Source organism: Rhinopithecus bieti, unplaced genomic scaffold (genome assembly GCF_001698545.2).
Source record: "Rhinopithecus bieti isolate Rb0 unplaced genomic scaffold, ASM169854v2 scaffold_4658, whole genome shotgun sequence".
In the NCBI taxonomy this organism is placed as follows: domain Eukaryota; kingdom Metazoa; phylum Chordata; class Mammalia; order Primates; family Cercopithecidae; genus Rhinopithecus; species Rhinopithecus bieti.
This window is the reverse complement of record NW_016804523.1, coordinates 1,209,516-1,224,445: the sequence shown is the minus strand read 5'-3', so window position 1 is coordinate 1,224,445 and position 14,930 is coordinate 1,209,516. Positions and strand designations below refer to the sequence as shown.

At 36.7% G+C, this 14,930-nt stretch overlaps 1 protein-coding gene across 12 annotated transcripts in view; it reads left to right on the top strand.

Moving 5' to 3' along the window:
• PLCB4 (phospholipase C beta 4) overlaps positions 1 to 14,930 on the top strand; it is a 425,441-nt gene that overhangs the window by 191,799 nt on the left and 218,712 nt on the right. The window contains exon 1 of one of the 12 annotated variants that reach the window (XM_017868896.1): positions 14,270 to 14,300. The exons of the other annotated variants lie outside the window; for them this stretch is intronic. The gene's annotated coding sequence lies outside the window, so the exon portion shown is untranslated. Of the gene's footprint in view, positions 1 to 14,269; positions 14,301 to 14,930 lie in introns of those variants that run through there. 12 annotated transcript variants of the gene reach the window in all.

The following is a 14,930-nucleotide window of genomic DNA, read 5'->3' as shown; positions in this document are numbered from 1 at the left end:
ATATGATTTAATGACCATATTTGGGTGCATTGGAAGCTGCCCATGTTCACTTCCCAGGTTTCCTGGAGACTGAGAACCCCAGTACATAGGCTTGCAAATTTACATGCCTCTGTTGCCAACTAGATCTGCTGGGTTTCTCTTCAGAGAAGGGAATTTTAGCAGGACACATTTGAAAAAATAAGTCCTCCTCTGTTAGGAATCTTCAACTGAGAGGCTGCCATCAGTGCAAACAAAGCCATGTTCAAGCAAAAGTTTGTTTGGTCTGCCCAGCTCTAATAGATGATGTTCATGTCCCTTGGGCTCAAGAACAAAGGGGCTGCCTGACAGCCTTTTGAAATCTCACCTGTTTCTTGGTAGAGAAGCTTTTGTGCAGTATACATTTCCATGATAAGTAACTGCTGTCAAATCTAATAAGAAGACTAATCTAAAATTTAGGCTGTGTAATAAATAAAATAACCTGATTATTTTTTAATATAATATGTTAAAATTAATATATTAAAAAAACTGTTTTTATTTGAAGACTGAGCTCTTGGAGAAATATGGGAGTTAGCCAACAAAATCAATTCTTGAACTTACATTTGAAAATGAAGTTCCTGTTTTAACTGTATAGATCCTATGATAAAATGTCTCAGACTAGAAAATGCAATTTTTGAAATGTAAAGGTGTGATGTAGGATTAAAAATATTATTGTCTTGGCCAGGTGTGGTGGCTCACGCCTGTAACCCCAGCACTTTGAGAGGCCAAGGCAGGTGGACCACTTGAGTCTCCTAGGAGTTTGAGACCAGCCTGGGCAACATGGTGAAACTCTGTCTCTACTAAAAATATAAAAATTAGCCAGGCTTGGTGTTGCATGCCTGTAATCCTAGCTTCTTGGGAGGCTGAGGCACAAGAATCTCTTGAATCTGGGAGTTGGAGGTTGCAGTGAGCTGAGATTGTGCCACTGCACTCCAGTCTGGGCAACAGAGCAAAACTCTGTCTCAAAAAATAAAAATAAAAATAATTGTCTTATCACATTCACATAATTATTCTCTAATATTTATATTGCAATAAAAATGAATCTGGTAAAGTTCCCATGAAATGCGGAGATGTTTATTGCAAATGGTCCAATGGCTTTTCAGAGAAGCTCCTTGAGAAATATCCATATGACTCAAATTATGTGTAGAACAGCAAAGTAGTAAAAATATACTATCAACTTTCTAGTATTCGAATTAAGAAATGTCAAGAAGAACCACCTCAAATTTTGGAAGATCAGGTAAATTTTGATTCTTCTGCAATCACTCTAGTCAGTAAAAGAGATAAGCCAAATAATAATAATAAATACACGTAGCTAGTAAAATATATATTTATACCTGCTTATATAGTGAAGTATATCTGATTTGCCCAATACTATACTTAAGACATGGATGTGTTGTACCTTACCCTGTTAATGGTGCTCTCACCAATAATCTCATCATCCTCTATGGCCCTAGGCAGAGTTTGTAATACTTTTGTTTCATCTGACAGATTTGAAAACACTCAGAGAAAAGCAGTATATACCCAAAGTCATAAGAATGGTAGGATTAGAAGTCATTCTTCTTCTTAGCTTCTGTTCTTTTCACTGCAGTATGCTGCCTCTTTATTCCTTGAGGCCCTCAGCCAATAGGATTTTTTAGGCATGCTGGGCTTTTAGACATTAAAGAACTAGCCAGTGAGTTGAACATTCCATAGTGGATTAAACCAACCTAATGAGCTTGTCTCTCCTCTCTACTACAGGTCTTCAGTCTTTTTTTTTTTCTTTATTTCTGGAAGCAGTAAAACTTTGAACTTAGTTTTTTTGTAAGTTTGAACTTAGTTTTTTTTGTAAGTTTAGCATAAATTTAGTGGCAAAATCATGCCCAAACCAACAGACGGTAATATATAATCTTTATTTGTCCCACTTAGAGTGAATAGCCATAGATTTCACTCCATAAATGCCTATGTATTTGATAAGGATCCGCAAACGTTTTCTGTAAATGGCCAGGTAGTGATTATTTTAGGCCTTGTGGTCCACACCATCTCTGTTGCAGCTACTCAACTCTGCATTCGTAGCATGAAAGCAGATATAGACAATACATAAATGAATTTGTGGCTGAGGGCAAATAAGTCTTTATATGCAAAAATAGGTGGAAGTCTGGACTTGACCAATTGACCATAGTTTGTCAACCGCCTAGACTAAAAGGTGATGCTCAGATCTGTTGGGACTATTGCATAGCATATTATATATATATATATATACACACACACCATTTTACCTTTCCGAATTCTGAAATATTTCAGACTTCAAGAGTGTTTAGTAAGGCATCAAGATGTGTACCTAAGATTTAAAGGAAGTTTTATAAAGAGAAAGTCATCTCTATTACGGTCAAGCATTAAAGTTCTTGTATACAGATGTCTCGAGGGGCAACTAAGGTTCAGATATTGCTAGTGCATTAATCAGGAATGAGTTCTGTGAACGACAAAGCATTTGAACACGTAACTTCTTTGTTGTCCCTTGTAACAAGATCAGAGGTAGGCAGTCCAGAGCTGGTTCAAGAGCTAAGTGATTCCCTCAGGGACCCAGATTCTGTCCATATTTATTCTCTAGCATCCTTAGCTGATAAGCCTTCACCCTGATGCTCATTGCCTCATGGTTGCAAGATACATCCTGTACCCCCAGTGTCACATGCACACTCCCAGCAGAAAGAAAATAGGAAAGCAGGGAGAATTGTCTCTCTTACAGAAGTAGAAGCTTACCCCTGTAAATCTCAACATTCCTCTTGTCGGCTAAACAAGGTTACAAGGCTACTCTTAATTGTAAGGAAGACTCAGGAAGCAAGTATTTTTAGTTGGATTCATTTTCATCACCCTGTAAAATCAGGAGAAAGGATGTTGGGTGGGCAAGTTGCACACCATCTGCTGAGGCATCTGTTCTTGTTTGGTGGCTGTTATATTTCATTACAGATATTTAACATCATATCGTCTTCTCCCCTGGGGAACATAGCTTTTTAAGTATCCCCAGTGTTAGCAGCTTGTTTTCCATCTGAGTTGGAAAATTAAATAACATTATTCACATTTTTATGTAAATGTTGTATAATGTGCATATATAATGACTTGAGAATGGTTTTCTTCAGAAATACATTTTCCTATTTTCCTGAGGATTTTAGTTTTGGAGGACTTTGTTTACATGTGACTCTAGTATGCTAAGTAGCAATGCTTGAGGGAAGAGTGAAGTTGACATAAATGGAAGGCAACTTGCACATTGAGCTTTGTGGGCAAGTGATCTTCTCATGGAGGATGATTCCATCTAAGAGCAAGATTTTATGAACTCAGAATCTTAAGAAGAAACAGTTACTGAGTAACTTTCTTAAAATATAGATCTGATGTAGGTATGAGAGAAGAGCAATTAAATAGGCACACAGAGATCATTTTAGTTCTTAACTTGAATATCTTGGGATACTTCCTTTACCCCTAGAGGTAGTGTTTATTCTCTTTCTGGAAACAGGGCATGTAACTTGCTCTTTCTTTGGTGTAGACTACCATAATAAGAAAGGATGGAGGTAACTGCATGATTTTAATTGTGTCTTTTTGCTTTAGTAGAATGTCCTAAAATGGCACAAGTGGGAATAGTATGAAAATAAATACATTCATTTATTGGTTAAGTTTTAAATGTGAGTGAAATTTTCTTCAACTAATTATAATACTAAATTATTTCTAGAATCTGTTTCAATGTAGCCATATAATTATGTAGAACCATAACCCTTTATTGTCCAGGTAAATCTTGACCCTGAAATAATGTACAATAGACCCTCATCTGCTATAATTTTGAAAACTGCAGTAAGAAAGCCAAATTTTAGTCCAAATGTTTCATGGTTCTTTGGACTTCCAAGATGACAGGCTTATCAAAAACTATTCCTGACTTGGCCAGAAATAGAAGGATCCTCATTTCGATGGGCAGAAGTGAAGAAGCCACATATTTGGACCAAGATACCTTCCTTTTGACTTCCAGATCTTTCATTAACAGGACTGAACAAACCAGAATCAAAGTTTTGGGAAAAGTAGATAGCTAAAAGATAAATATTAACATGAACAAATTTACCAACTGATTGAGAAGAAACAAATTAGAGAAGAGATGGAACTTTAAAATAATTTTAAATTTTATCAGGGAGTTTTGGCCAGACTCCTAAGGAAAAGGAGGAGTTCAAGAGGAAGAAGGGATTCTTGGAAATTAATTCTGACTGTTGACTTTTAAAAACAGTATATTAGCTGAAAGAATAGATGCAGAACTTTTCTAGAAAACAGAACAAAGAACTAGGAGTTGGAAAAAAAAAATTAGTGAAAGTGGAGACATTAGAGAATCATTCCATGTGGTCCTACATCATTAGAGAATCATTCCATGTGGTCCTACACCTTCTAATAGAGGGGGGAAAACGTGGGGGAAATAATTAAAGATACGCAAACAAATTTTTTTTTTAAATTTAGCATTGTATCATCATCTCCCCTGGGCAACATGTCTTTTAAAGTATCTCTAGTGTTAGCAGCTTGTTTTCCATCTGAGTTGGAAAATTAAATAACATTATTCACATTTTTATGTAAATGTTATATAATATGCATGTATAATCACTTGATAAGTCATAAGAAAAAGTATGAGTGGATCAGTAACTAAACACATTTTCATGATATTTCAGAATGCCAAGGAAAAGGAGAGGATGTTAAAAGAGTCCAGAAATGGGAGTGGGGTGGAAAGTTGACCACAAAGATAATTTCTAGGCCAGGCATGGCGGCTCATGCCTATAATCTCAGCACTTTGTGAGGCCAAGGTGGGTGCATCATGAGGTCAGGAGTTCAAGACCATCCTGGCCAACATGGTGAAACCCCGTCTCTACTAAAAATATAAAAATTAGCTGGGTATGGTGGCATGTGCCTGTAGACCCAGCTACTCAGGAGGCCGAGGCAGGAGAATCGCTTGAACCTGGGAGGTGGAGGTTGCAGTGAGCCAAGATCCCTCCACTGCCCTCTAGCCTGGGCGACAGAGTTAGACTTCATCTCAAAAAGAAAAAAGATAATTTTTAGAGGGCAAGAGAATGACTTCATGGTTTGGAGGTAAAATTATTCTGAACCTGCAATTTTGTTCTCAGACATACTGCACATTTACCAGGAAGTTAAAAAATAAACACATTTTCAGACAAGTAAGAACTACATTATTTGATCACCCCAGATCATTTCTAAAAGAATTAATGCAGTGTAAGCTCAATAAAACAAAAGAAGGAAATATGGGTTTTGAGACCAGGTGGAGAAACTAGACCAAGGAATGCAATTAAAAAAAAAAAAAAAAATCTCAGACAATAGTTATTTGGCAAATCTTTTAAAACAGAACAAAAAGTTGGCAAAATTACAATAGGATTTTTGGGGTACTCGGAAATCCTAAGAGCAAATGACATTTCCGTAACAGGAAGTATGATGAAATGGAATGGTCTCAGTGAGTGGATGTAGTTTATGCTATTTAAGAGGGCCCTCTTCTTCTCAGTTTTTCTTTGTTAATGTTTTTTGAGCAGCACAGCTTTAGTGATAATATTGCATAGCTTTCTCTCTGCGTTTATACTTACCACTTGTTTCTGCAGAGAACAATTATGTAATTTTCATATTGTAAATGTTATTCATTCAACTTTAAAAATGTGTAAAAAATAGTACAGAACATGATATCACCTTGACAATGTAAAAGTAATAATTACTGGAGAAAGGTTGGGAAGTAGAAAGGGGAAAAGAAATGAAGAGAAATACAGGGACCCTAATCTGTTATTTTACAGAGAGAGGAGATAAGAGAAACTCAAGTTTGGTGAATTAAGAAAGAGAGGTTTAAATACAAGGCTCAAAAAGCCAATTAAAAAACAAAATATTGAAATAAAACTGGCAGAGATGGAGAGAAGGAGGGAATGGCATACTATGGAGTTAAATGATAATTTCTCAGTAAACAAATCAAGAAATAGAGGTTTGAGCATATTGTCTAAAGATACACTCTTCAACCCAGCATCCCAACCATGTATGGTTATTGAGCCACTGAAAGGCAGTTAGTCCAACTTGAGATGTGCTGTAAGTATAAAATATATACCCAACTTTTGAAGACTTAGTATGAAAAAAAGAATGTAGAATACTTCAATAATTTTTATATTGATTATATGAATTGATAATATTTTGAATGTATTTGGTTAAATAACATATTTAATTTATTAATATTAATTTTACCATTTAAAATTGTTCTTTATGTTACTACTAGAAAATGTGAAATCACAAATGTGACTCACACTATACTTTAACTGAACAGTCCCTGAATTAGAGATTTGGAAGTACATTTGAAGAATGGAAATTAGAAATGATTTATGTATTCATACCACTCCAGAAGTAGACCAGGAAAGGAAGAGTTTTTATGTTATATTTTATATGTTTTAGAAAATTTTTGTACTAAACATTGAGCAGTTTCAAAGGGCTATTTGTAAAGTCTATGAAAGGCATAAGGAATACTATGACAACAAACACCCTTAGTCACCACCCAGTTTAAGAAAAAATAAAATAAAATACTATAGACTTTGAATGCATTTCCTCTTTCTACTTCAGGTTACTGGACCTCTTTTGATTTTCTTTTTTTTAATATAAAATAGTTATTTTTCTTTTTGTAAAAAGTTTCTAATGTAAAAGTTTCTAATTGAAGGATATTTTGTGTAGTTTTTGGGGGGGGGTTGTTGGATAATTTGTCAGTATTAAATTTTAGAATGTGTGTGCCATTTGATTCAGTGGTTCCCTTTGAGAAATGTATTCTGTATATTTTGAAAAATGCAAACTGCAAAAAAATATGTAGAGTGACATCATGTTAATTTTTAAAAGCATGTATGTTTATATATTTGGGTAATTATAGATCTACATATACATGTGTATGCTGACATTCATATAGACATTTACATGATATTTTTGTGTATATACATGAGATTATGCACATATAATAACTAGGACTAGTGCTTATCTCTCAGAAGTCTTATTGGATGGGCAGAGGAGGGAACATCATATTCTTGTTTTATAAATTTTCAGAGAGAGAGATGATCATAGAATTATGATTTGATTTACTTAGATATGTTCATTTTCTGTATTTTCAAGTAAAATTCTTTAATGAAATAACATACATGTTGAAATATGTTCTAGCAACTGGGACTATCTTAGAACAGAATACATTGCCTTAGAAGGTAAGAAGCAATATGTTTACAAATGAGAAAGAGGCTAAGTTGCATGAAAGTATTAAAGCCATTATTTTTCTTCTCTTCCTCCCTAAGTATATCAGTACAAGAAGCAAGTGTTACCACTTTCAAAGCAATCCTAAAATTGATTCTTTATCCCATCCTTTCAGTCTAAGACACTTTTAAAGAAACCACCAGTCTTCTTCCAGTGTGCTTCATTTTCTAACACAGTATAAGAAGCATGTGAGCAGATCACATTAATGTAATGATGTGTGCTTCCAGCAGGACAATCAAAGCAGAGGGGACGCATGAATCTCTTTTTGTTTTAACTTTGCTGAGTGTAGACCATGTATACTTTTTGGTAATGTTTACTTCTTCTCTAATCATATATGTGCATGTGCATTGAAAAGATTTTAGGAAACTCAAATTACAAATTAAATACTTATAGTAATCGTGTCATCCAGATATAAACACTAATAATACTTTGTTGTATTTATTTCTAGAATATCTAGACATATACATATAACCATTTTAAAACTTAGGAATATGCTGTGCATGTGATTGTTTTCTCATAGAATATTGTGAGTGCTTTTCATGGCATTGAATGTTCTTCATAAGCATTAGTTTTAATGACTCTGAATTATATCATTTTAGAGAAATCAATTAAAAATATTATAAGAGTTTAAATTGGGAATGAATATATCTTTGTGGTGAGCACTGAACATACTTTTTCTTTTACTTTGAGTATGTAATTGATTTCATAAGTAAAAAGATAATGAAACGCTTACCTTGTCATAATGAATAGTAACTTCCTAAGCTGTTAATGTTAGGTGAATGGAAGTCTTCCCCTGTGGATATGGAAGACATATCCAAGGACACATTGTTAATGAGAACAGACTGGCTATGTACTTCGATACTCTCCAATAAGTGAAAAAACAGAAACTTCATTAATGCAAAATGACATGGAGCTATACCCTTGCATTTTAAGACAAGGATGAATCTATATTCTGTCCTTGTCTCAAGGAGGCAGAAGGTTGCAGATTCCTTTTTGCTGTGTTGTTTACCTTTAATGACTCATTCGGCATAAACCAGCATTATCAAGGTGAATTCCACCTGAGTCAAGTCTAATACATGTCATACAAGACAGGATAAGGTGATCATTCTGGAAAGTGGGAATTTGGAATTGTGTCTTCTATTGTCAGTTGAATGAATGGGATAGGCTGAGTTGGAGGAGGAATGATTCTTTTGGGATATGGGGACCCAAGAACTAGTGCCATCTGAGAACCATTAACTTTTTTTAAAAAGTGGAAGATCAGAGACATTCACAAGGACTGTAATAAGAAAGAGTATGATAGGTCAATATGAGAAAATAGACGAGGTAGTCAGGTGAGTGGGTGAGTGAACGAGTGAGTGAGTGAGAGAGAGAAGAGGGCAGAATTTATAAAGAGCATAGCTCCCACCTCCTGGATGCCTTCTGCAGGCCAGCCACTTGTCTCCCATGGGATGGGAAGGGAGTCACCTGTAAAAGGAGGAGCATGGAAGATGAGGCAGAATTTCTTTTCTCTTGGCATGTAAGGATGATGAGACTGAAGGAGTAGGAAGGAAGGAAGTAGCTTGAGGTAAACAGAGTTTTAATAATAGAGGGGTTTGAAGAGTTGACACTGTCTGGCATTCCATGAGGAAACGAAGACCTCTTGTAAATAACTTGCAGGAGGTTACATGGTTTTTCACAGGAAGCTCCAGGAAGCTGCCTGGTACTGTTGGATATGGACATGAACTATTTATTCCTCTAAGATCCTGACATCTGAGACAAAGCCAGGATGTTTTATACAACTTCTGGACTAGATGTGTTCTCTGATGAAAAGTGAAACTGCATCCTCTTTGCACTGGAATTTGCAGGCACTCTCTCAAGCTACTTTAAGTGAGAAAAAGGGGAATGTATTCAAAGAACACAAGGCTGTGTCCAGGAATCTCAGAGTAAGCAGGGGAGGATCTAAAAATATGAACTGGAAAGCTTTAAAGAATCCAGGCAGTGATTGATTTGCAGTGGCTCTCTTATCTCTGATCTTTCAGTGCTGTTTTTCTCTGCTCCTGTTTCTCTGTATACATGAGGTTGGGTCACTGTCCTAGATATTTACATGCCTTGTTCAGGCAGCTCTTAACTAGCATCCCTGAAGTTCAGTCCCAAATTCTCAAGAGAGGAAGAAGCTGATTGACTCATGTACTAAGCTTTGAGCACATGTCCCTCCTTGGTCCAGTCAGCACTGGCCAGGGGCAAGATCCCAGCACAAATATGGGTGCCATGGATAGCCTGGTGGATAGGGGTCAGATAATACTTGTCAAAGAAGGAAATTGTGGGCTGGAGTTCTCTAAAATTGACCACTATCTAAAATTGACCACTACCCTATGAGATCTTAGCAGGTCTGGGACAGGCGACATGATCTTTCACCATCACTGTCTTTTCTTTTCTACCAAGAAGAAAATCTAGTCCCTTGCTGTTGAAAGTATGGCCCACAGACCAGCAGCTTTAGCATCACCTTGGAGCTTGTTAGAAATGCAGACTCTCAGACCCTTCGCCAGGCCTATTGTGTTAGAGTATCAAGATACCCTGATAATTGTAGGGCACTGACTTTTGAGAAATGCTAATTAGATGGAGGAGAGAATTAGGAACCAACACAGATCAGGGCTGCTGAGATGGCTTCTTCCACAGGTACATATCTCCTTTTATCTGGCAGCTAATTTGTTGTGGCCAAGCTTCAGCTAAGAGCTATCCCCTGCCCTCACTAAGCTCTTATTTAAGATGTTTCTGCTAGAAACTTGAGTTCAGGATGAGCTGGAGAGAGCTGCCTGTGCTCAAGAGAAAGATAGTTTTTGTGTCCATCTTATTCTGTGTTGGCACCAGAGAAGTTATCAGTGAGGTGAAAAAAGGAAAGACAAAAGCAATAAAGGTGCTCAAATCATGTCCAAAAGGCAAGTATCAGCAAGTTCACTTTTAATTAGTTATTACCTTGAGGTTACTTATATTAAATCATTATACTACATCTGTTTTCACTTCTGCCTCTGAAAGTTTTTTGAAGTCTTTAAAAAGGTATCTTTTCATAAAGCCTAAGCTCTTTGTGGGCTGTGTTTTGATTGAGGAAAAATTACTAGATAATTCTGTATTAAGTCTATTCAGAATACAGATTCCCTCAAGAAACTCACCAGGTAGAACATCTTTGGCAGCAATTCAGAAATCCATGCCATTAATTTTTCAGACTTTGATGTCCAAAAAGATAAATTCCTGACACACTACCTTGCAGGAACTCTGTTTTCCTTCATGTTCTCTTTTATACTCCCTAAAAGGCCCTGGGAACTAATGTGTGTCCTACAATCTGCCATTATTATTAAATCAATCTGCTTATTTGCAGGAACACTTTAATTATTTAGTAACCTGTTTGGAAAATCCATATAAATTATTTTCTTATAAAAATCCTTACTTTGTAATAGAAGTGATCAGATGGAAATAACAAGAATTTCTAATTCCGTGGGCAATCAGGTGGCCTCTCTCAATGGTACCCTTCTGATGTGAATTCAGAACTTTCATCAGTGTGTATGTTGTTGGAGTAGAAATGTATAGTTTCACTGGATCATGTTGGAATTGTTGAAGCCAGTTGCTCTAATACATTTGATTTTTTTGTGACTAAATTTCTATTTTGAAAGTTTCATTTTGTCTGGAAATTTAATGTCCTTTTCTTGAATAGGCATGTGGAAGTATTTGGAAATCTTTGAAGTACTGTTTCTCAACCTGATCTGCATATTGAAATCACCTGGGGAGCTTTGACAGCTACTGATGCCTAGGACCCATCTCCAGAGATTCCAAAGTCATTGCTCTGGGTGCAGGATTTTTAATCCCTTCCCTCCCCTGAGATTCTAATGTGCAGCCAATGTCAAGAGACATCATCTTGTCGACCTGTTTACCAAACAGGTATGGATGTGGGTAGATAGGCTCGTCAAAATGCATTTTCCCAGATGCTATCCCAAGACAACAAATTCATTAGCTTTGGGGCAACTCCAAGAATCTATTTAAGCAAGTCCAAGCCCCATTGTGATTTTGATAGAGGAGGCCCTCGCACCACATTTAGAAACTCTTTCTTGGAGATTGTTTCTAAAAAGATAATGACTGGTACCAAAATATGTTCAGTGTTTTAGTATTAGGGACCATCAGTGAGTGATTGAGGTGTACTTGAAAAAGATGACAAGGCTGGGTGTGGTGGCTCATGTCTGCAATCCCAGTACTTTGGGAGCTCAAGGCAGATGGATCACTTGAGGTCAGGAGTTCGAGACCAGCCTAGGTAACATGGCAAAACCCCATCTCTACTAAAAATACAAAAATTAGTTGGGCATGGTGGCACACGACTGTAATCCCAGCTACTTGGGAGGCTGAGACACGAGAATCACTTGAACCCGGGAGGTGAAGGTTGCGGTGAGCCGAGATTGTGACACTGCACTATAGCCTGGGCAAGAGAACAAGACTCTGCCTCAAAAAAAAAAAAAAAAAAAAAAAGAAAAAAGTGACCGGCAGTTATGTGGTATAGGGGCAAGACTCCTGGGGTCACAACGACAGAATAGAGTTCTGATTCCCACAGTGCTTCCGTTACCAGTTCCGTGGCTCTGGGTATGACACTTAATCTTTCTGGTGCTGAATCCCTTCAACTCCAAAAATAGGGCTTGGAAAATATTAATCTCAGGTCCTCTGAAGCTCCCATACTGGATTATTCGATGATGGTAAAAATTTTCTGTTAGTACAAATTCTTACAGAAACTTCTAGCAGTGCTGTTGATGGATGCCCTGCCACAATGGATCAAAAAGCATAGTGCCTGGGCAAGCGGCAGCATGGCCACATTGTTAGAAATGCAGATTCTCAGGCCCCACCACAGATTTACTGAAGAAACATCTTTGGGAGTGGGCCCTAGCTGTTTCACCAGCCCTTCAAGAGATGTCGATGCATGCTTAAATTTGAGGAGCACGCCTCTAAAGATAGTACTTGGAAAAAAGAAAGATGAGAAGTATTCTTTTTACCTATGGTGAAGAGAAATCATTTGCTAAACATGTAAATGTTTAACACTGTTTAGAAAGAAATATGTTAGCAAGCAGCTTCAAGTGGAAGGGTAACTGTTAAGAGAAATACTGAACTCTACAGCCTTGCTGTATAACATGTGGTCTTCTGATGGGTCAACATTGCTATCTCTGGAGAACTGCAGAATCTCTGTCTCTGCCCCAGATCTACTGAATGAGAATCTGCATTTTTTGTTGTTTTTTGTTTGCTTGCTGTTTGTTTTTTTGTTTGTTTGTTTAAAAAGTTCACTTGGTAATTCTTTTGCAGTCTGAGAAGCATTGTTCTAGATAAAGATGTTAAGACCATAATGTCAGCTTTCCCTTACTTTCGTAATACGTACCTATCAGTAAACTGTCCCACCTCACAGGTCTGAAATCAAATCCAGTAAAACATTTTTGACCCTGTAAGTTGGATCTACACCTATATCAATTTAATAGTAGCTGTTGTTTTCATTGTGTTTTACCTGTTTGGGGCTTTTATGCCTTTTTAAAAAACATTTCTTATGGAAAAAAATTGCTTAATATTCTTGCTTTCTTTTTCCTTTTTTTCCTCTTCTGAAAGCTACCATTTCATTCTGACTCCTTATAGTACTTGAACATTTTTAAATTATTTTTTTCTAGTGTCCGACCACTTTTCTAAAATGGAGGCTGGGTAGAATATTGAGAGTTTGTTCTATGGGTTTGGTTTTATCTTGATTCATTGCTACATTTCTATATTTGTGTGGATCTCAATAAAATTATAAATTACAAGATTAATGTTACAAATTATAAACTAAGCTAACATTAAACTGCAAAACGTATGGGAAAGAATCCTTAAGGATCTGCAGCAGAACCTTCTAAACTAACAAAGAAGAACTAGCCTTGTTCAGTGGTACCTTAGGATAGAGATAGGCAACCTGAGATTTCACAAATAGAACAGAGCAAGTTTATGATAAAATGGATGGAAATGGAGCACGCCATACTACGTGTATATTCTTATGAAGCAACTTTAAAAAATAACTCTTTTAATTATTTGTTCCCTCCAAAACTTAGGTACTCTCTCTAGTAGCAGTTCCTAGGTAGTAGGAAATTTACTGGCTTCAAATTATGAGAAGAAAACAACAATGTTAAAGTGCCTTTCATTAAATAGGTGCCAAACAGGACATTTCCTCAATCATTTTGTCAACTAGGACATTATATCAACTTGTAACTTAAATCATCTTTATGACTTATCTATAAGCTACATTTGCTCTAGGTGCCTTCACTATGTTTGCTATGATTTCGGGAATCAAGAAAAATTCCTAAACGTAGGAATCTTAGAAAACACTGGCCTTACATGGTTAATTACTTATTTTGTTTTCTTCTGTGGTTATTCCATATCTATTTTTCTGTTTAGAATTAGAAATTAGTCAAAGTTTTAAAAGAATTATTATTTGTAATAAAGATATATCATAAAAGGGCAATTTTATTTGATTTTAAGGTTATTTTCTCTCTAGAAAATCAGTTCTTGACCTTTTTGGGGCATTAAAACTCATCTGAAAATCTCATGAAAGCTGAAGAACCCGTGCTTAGATACATGAAAATATGCAGAAAAATATACATTTTAGGCTGAAGATTAACCTCGGTGTCAGTGCTATAAATTGCATATTTGTTCCCTCCTAAATTTATGTTGAAACTTAATCTCCAATGTGGCAGTATTCAGAGGTGAGGCTTTTAAGATGTGATTGGTTCACGATGACCCTGCCCTCATGATAGATTAATTTGTTCATGGATTAATGGAGTAATGGGTTAGCATGGGAGTGGGTCTGTGGCTTTATAAGAAGAGTAGGAGACACCTGACCATGTTAGCACACCTCCCTGAGGTGGCACAGGGCATCACATGGCAAGGGGGCTGAGTGTGCTAACATAGTTAGGTGTCTCTTTCTCTCACCTCTATAGAGAGTCTCCACCAGCAAGAAGGCTCTCACCAGATGCAGCTACCTGACTTGGGACTTCTTCATCTCCATAACTGTAAGACATAAATTCCTTTTCTTTATAAACCCAATTTCAGGTATTCTATTATAAGCAACAGAAAAGGGACTAAGGCAATCAATTAATTCAGTAAAGACTTTTCTGATGACAAAAACAAATGAACCAACTAGCAAAATTAACTAATATGTTCACCCTAGGAGTTTTAAGTGAGACAAAGGTAACTTCTTGGTTCTCCTTGAACCCATGGCTGGGTCTAGGGTCTCTGATCATACTTGGTTTCTTTCTGTTTCTCTGCCATGTCTTCTGCTGTGTTTGGTTTCACGTTTCAGTCATTGACAGCTTCAGGCTGATATACCATTGTTCCAAACATAACAGAATGAAGACTCTAATTTCAAAGTATCTCAAATAAATCTCAGAACTGAGCTTTTGAATCTTGATGGCTTATATCTGGGTATTCTGTCCATTCCTGAACCAAGATTATTCCATCTCCAGCTGTGGTAGGTCATAGCTCAGGTCACAGTCTTTCACTTTTAGAGTCAGTTTCACAGGAACCTCAGGAACTGACAGCAGGAAAAGGAAGGATTTCTAGATGAACATCAGTGCCCTCTTATCTATATGAGGGGGATGATGTTAAGGGGGAAAGACTATCAACATCCACCGCAGAAGCAG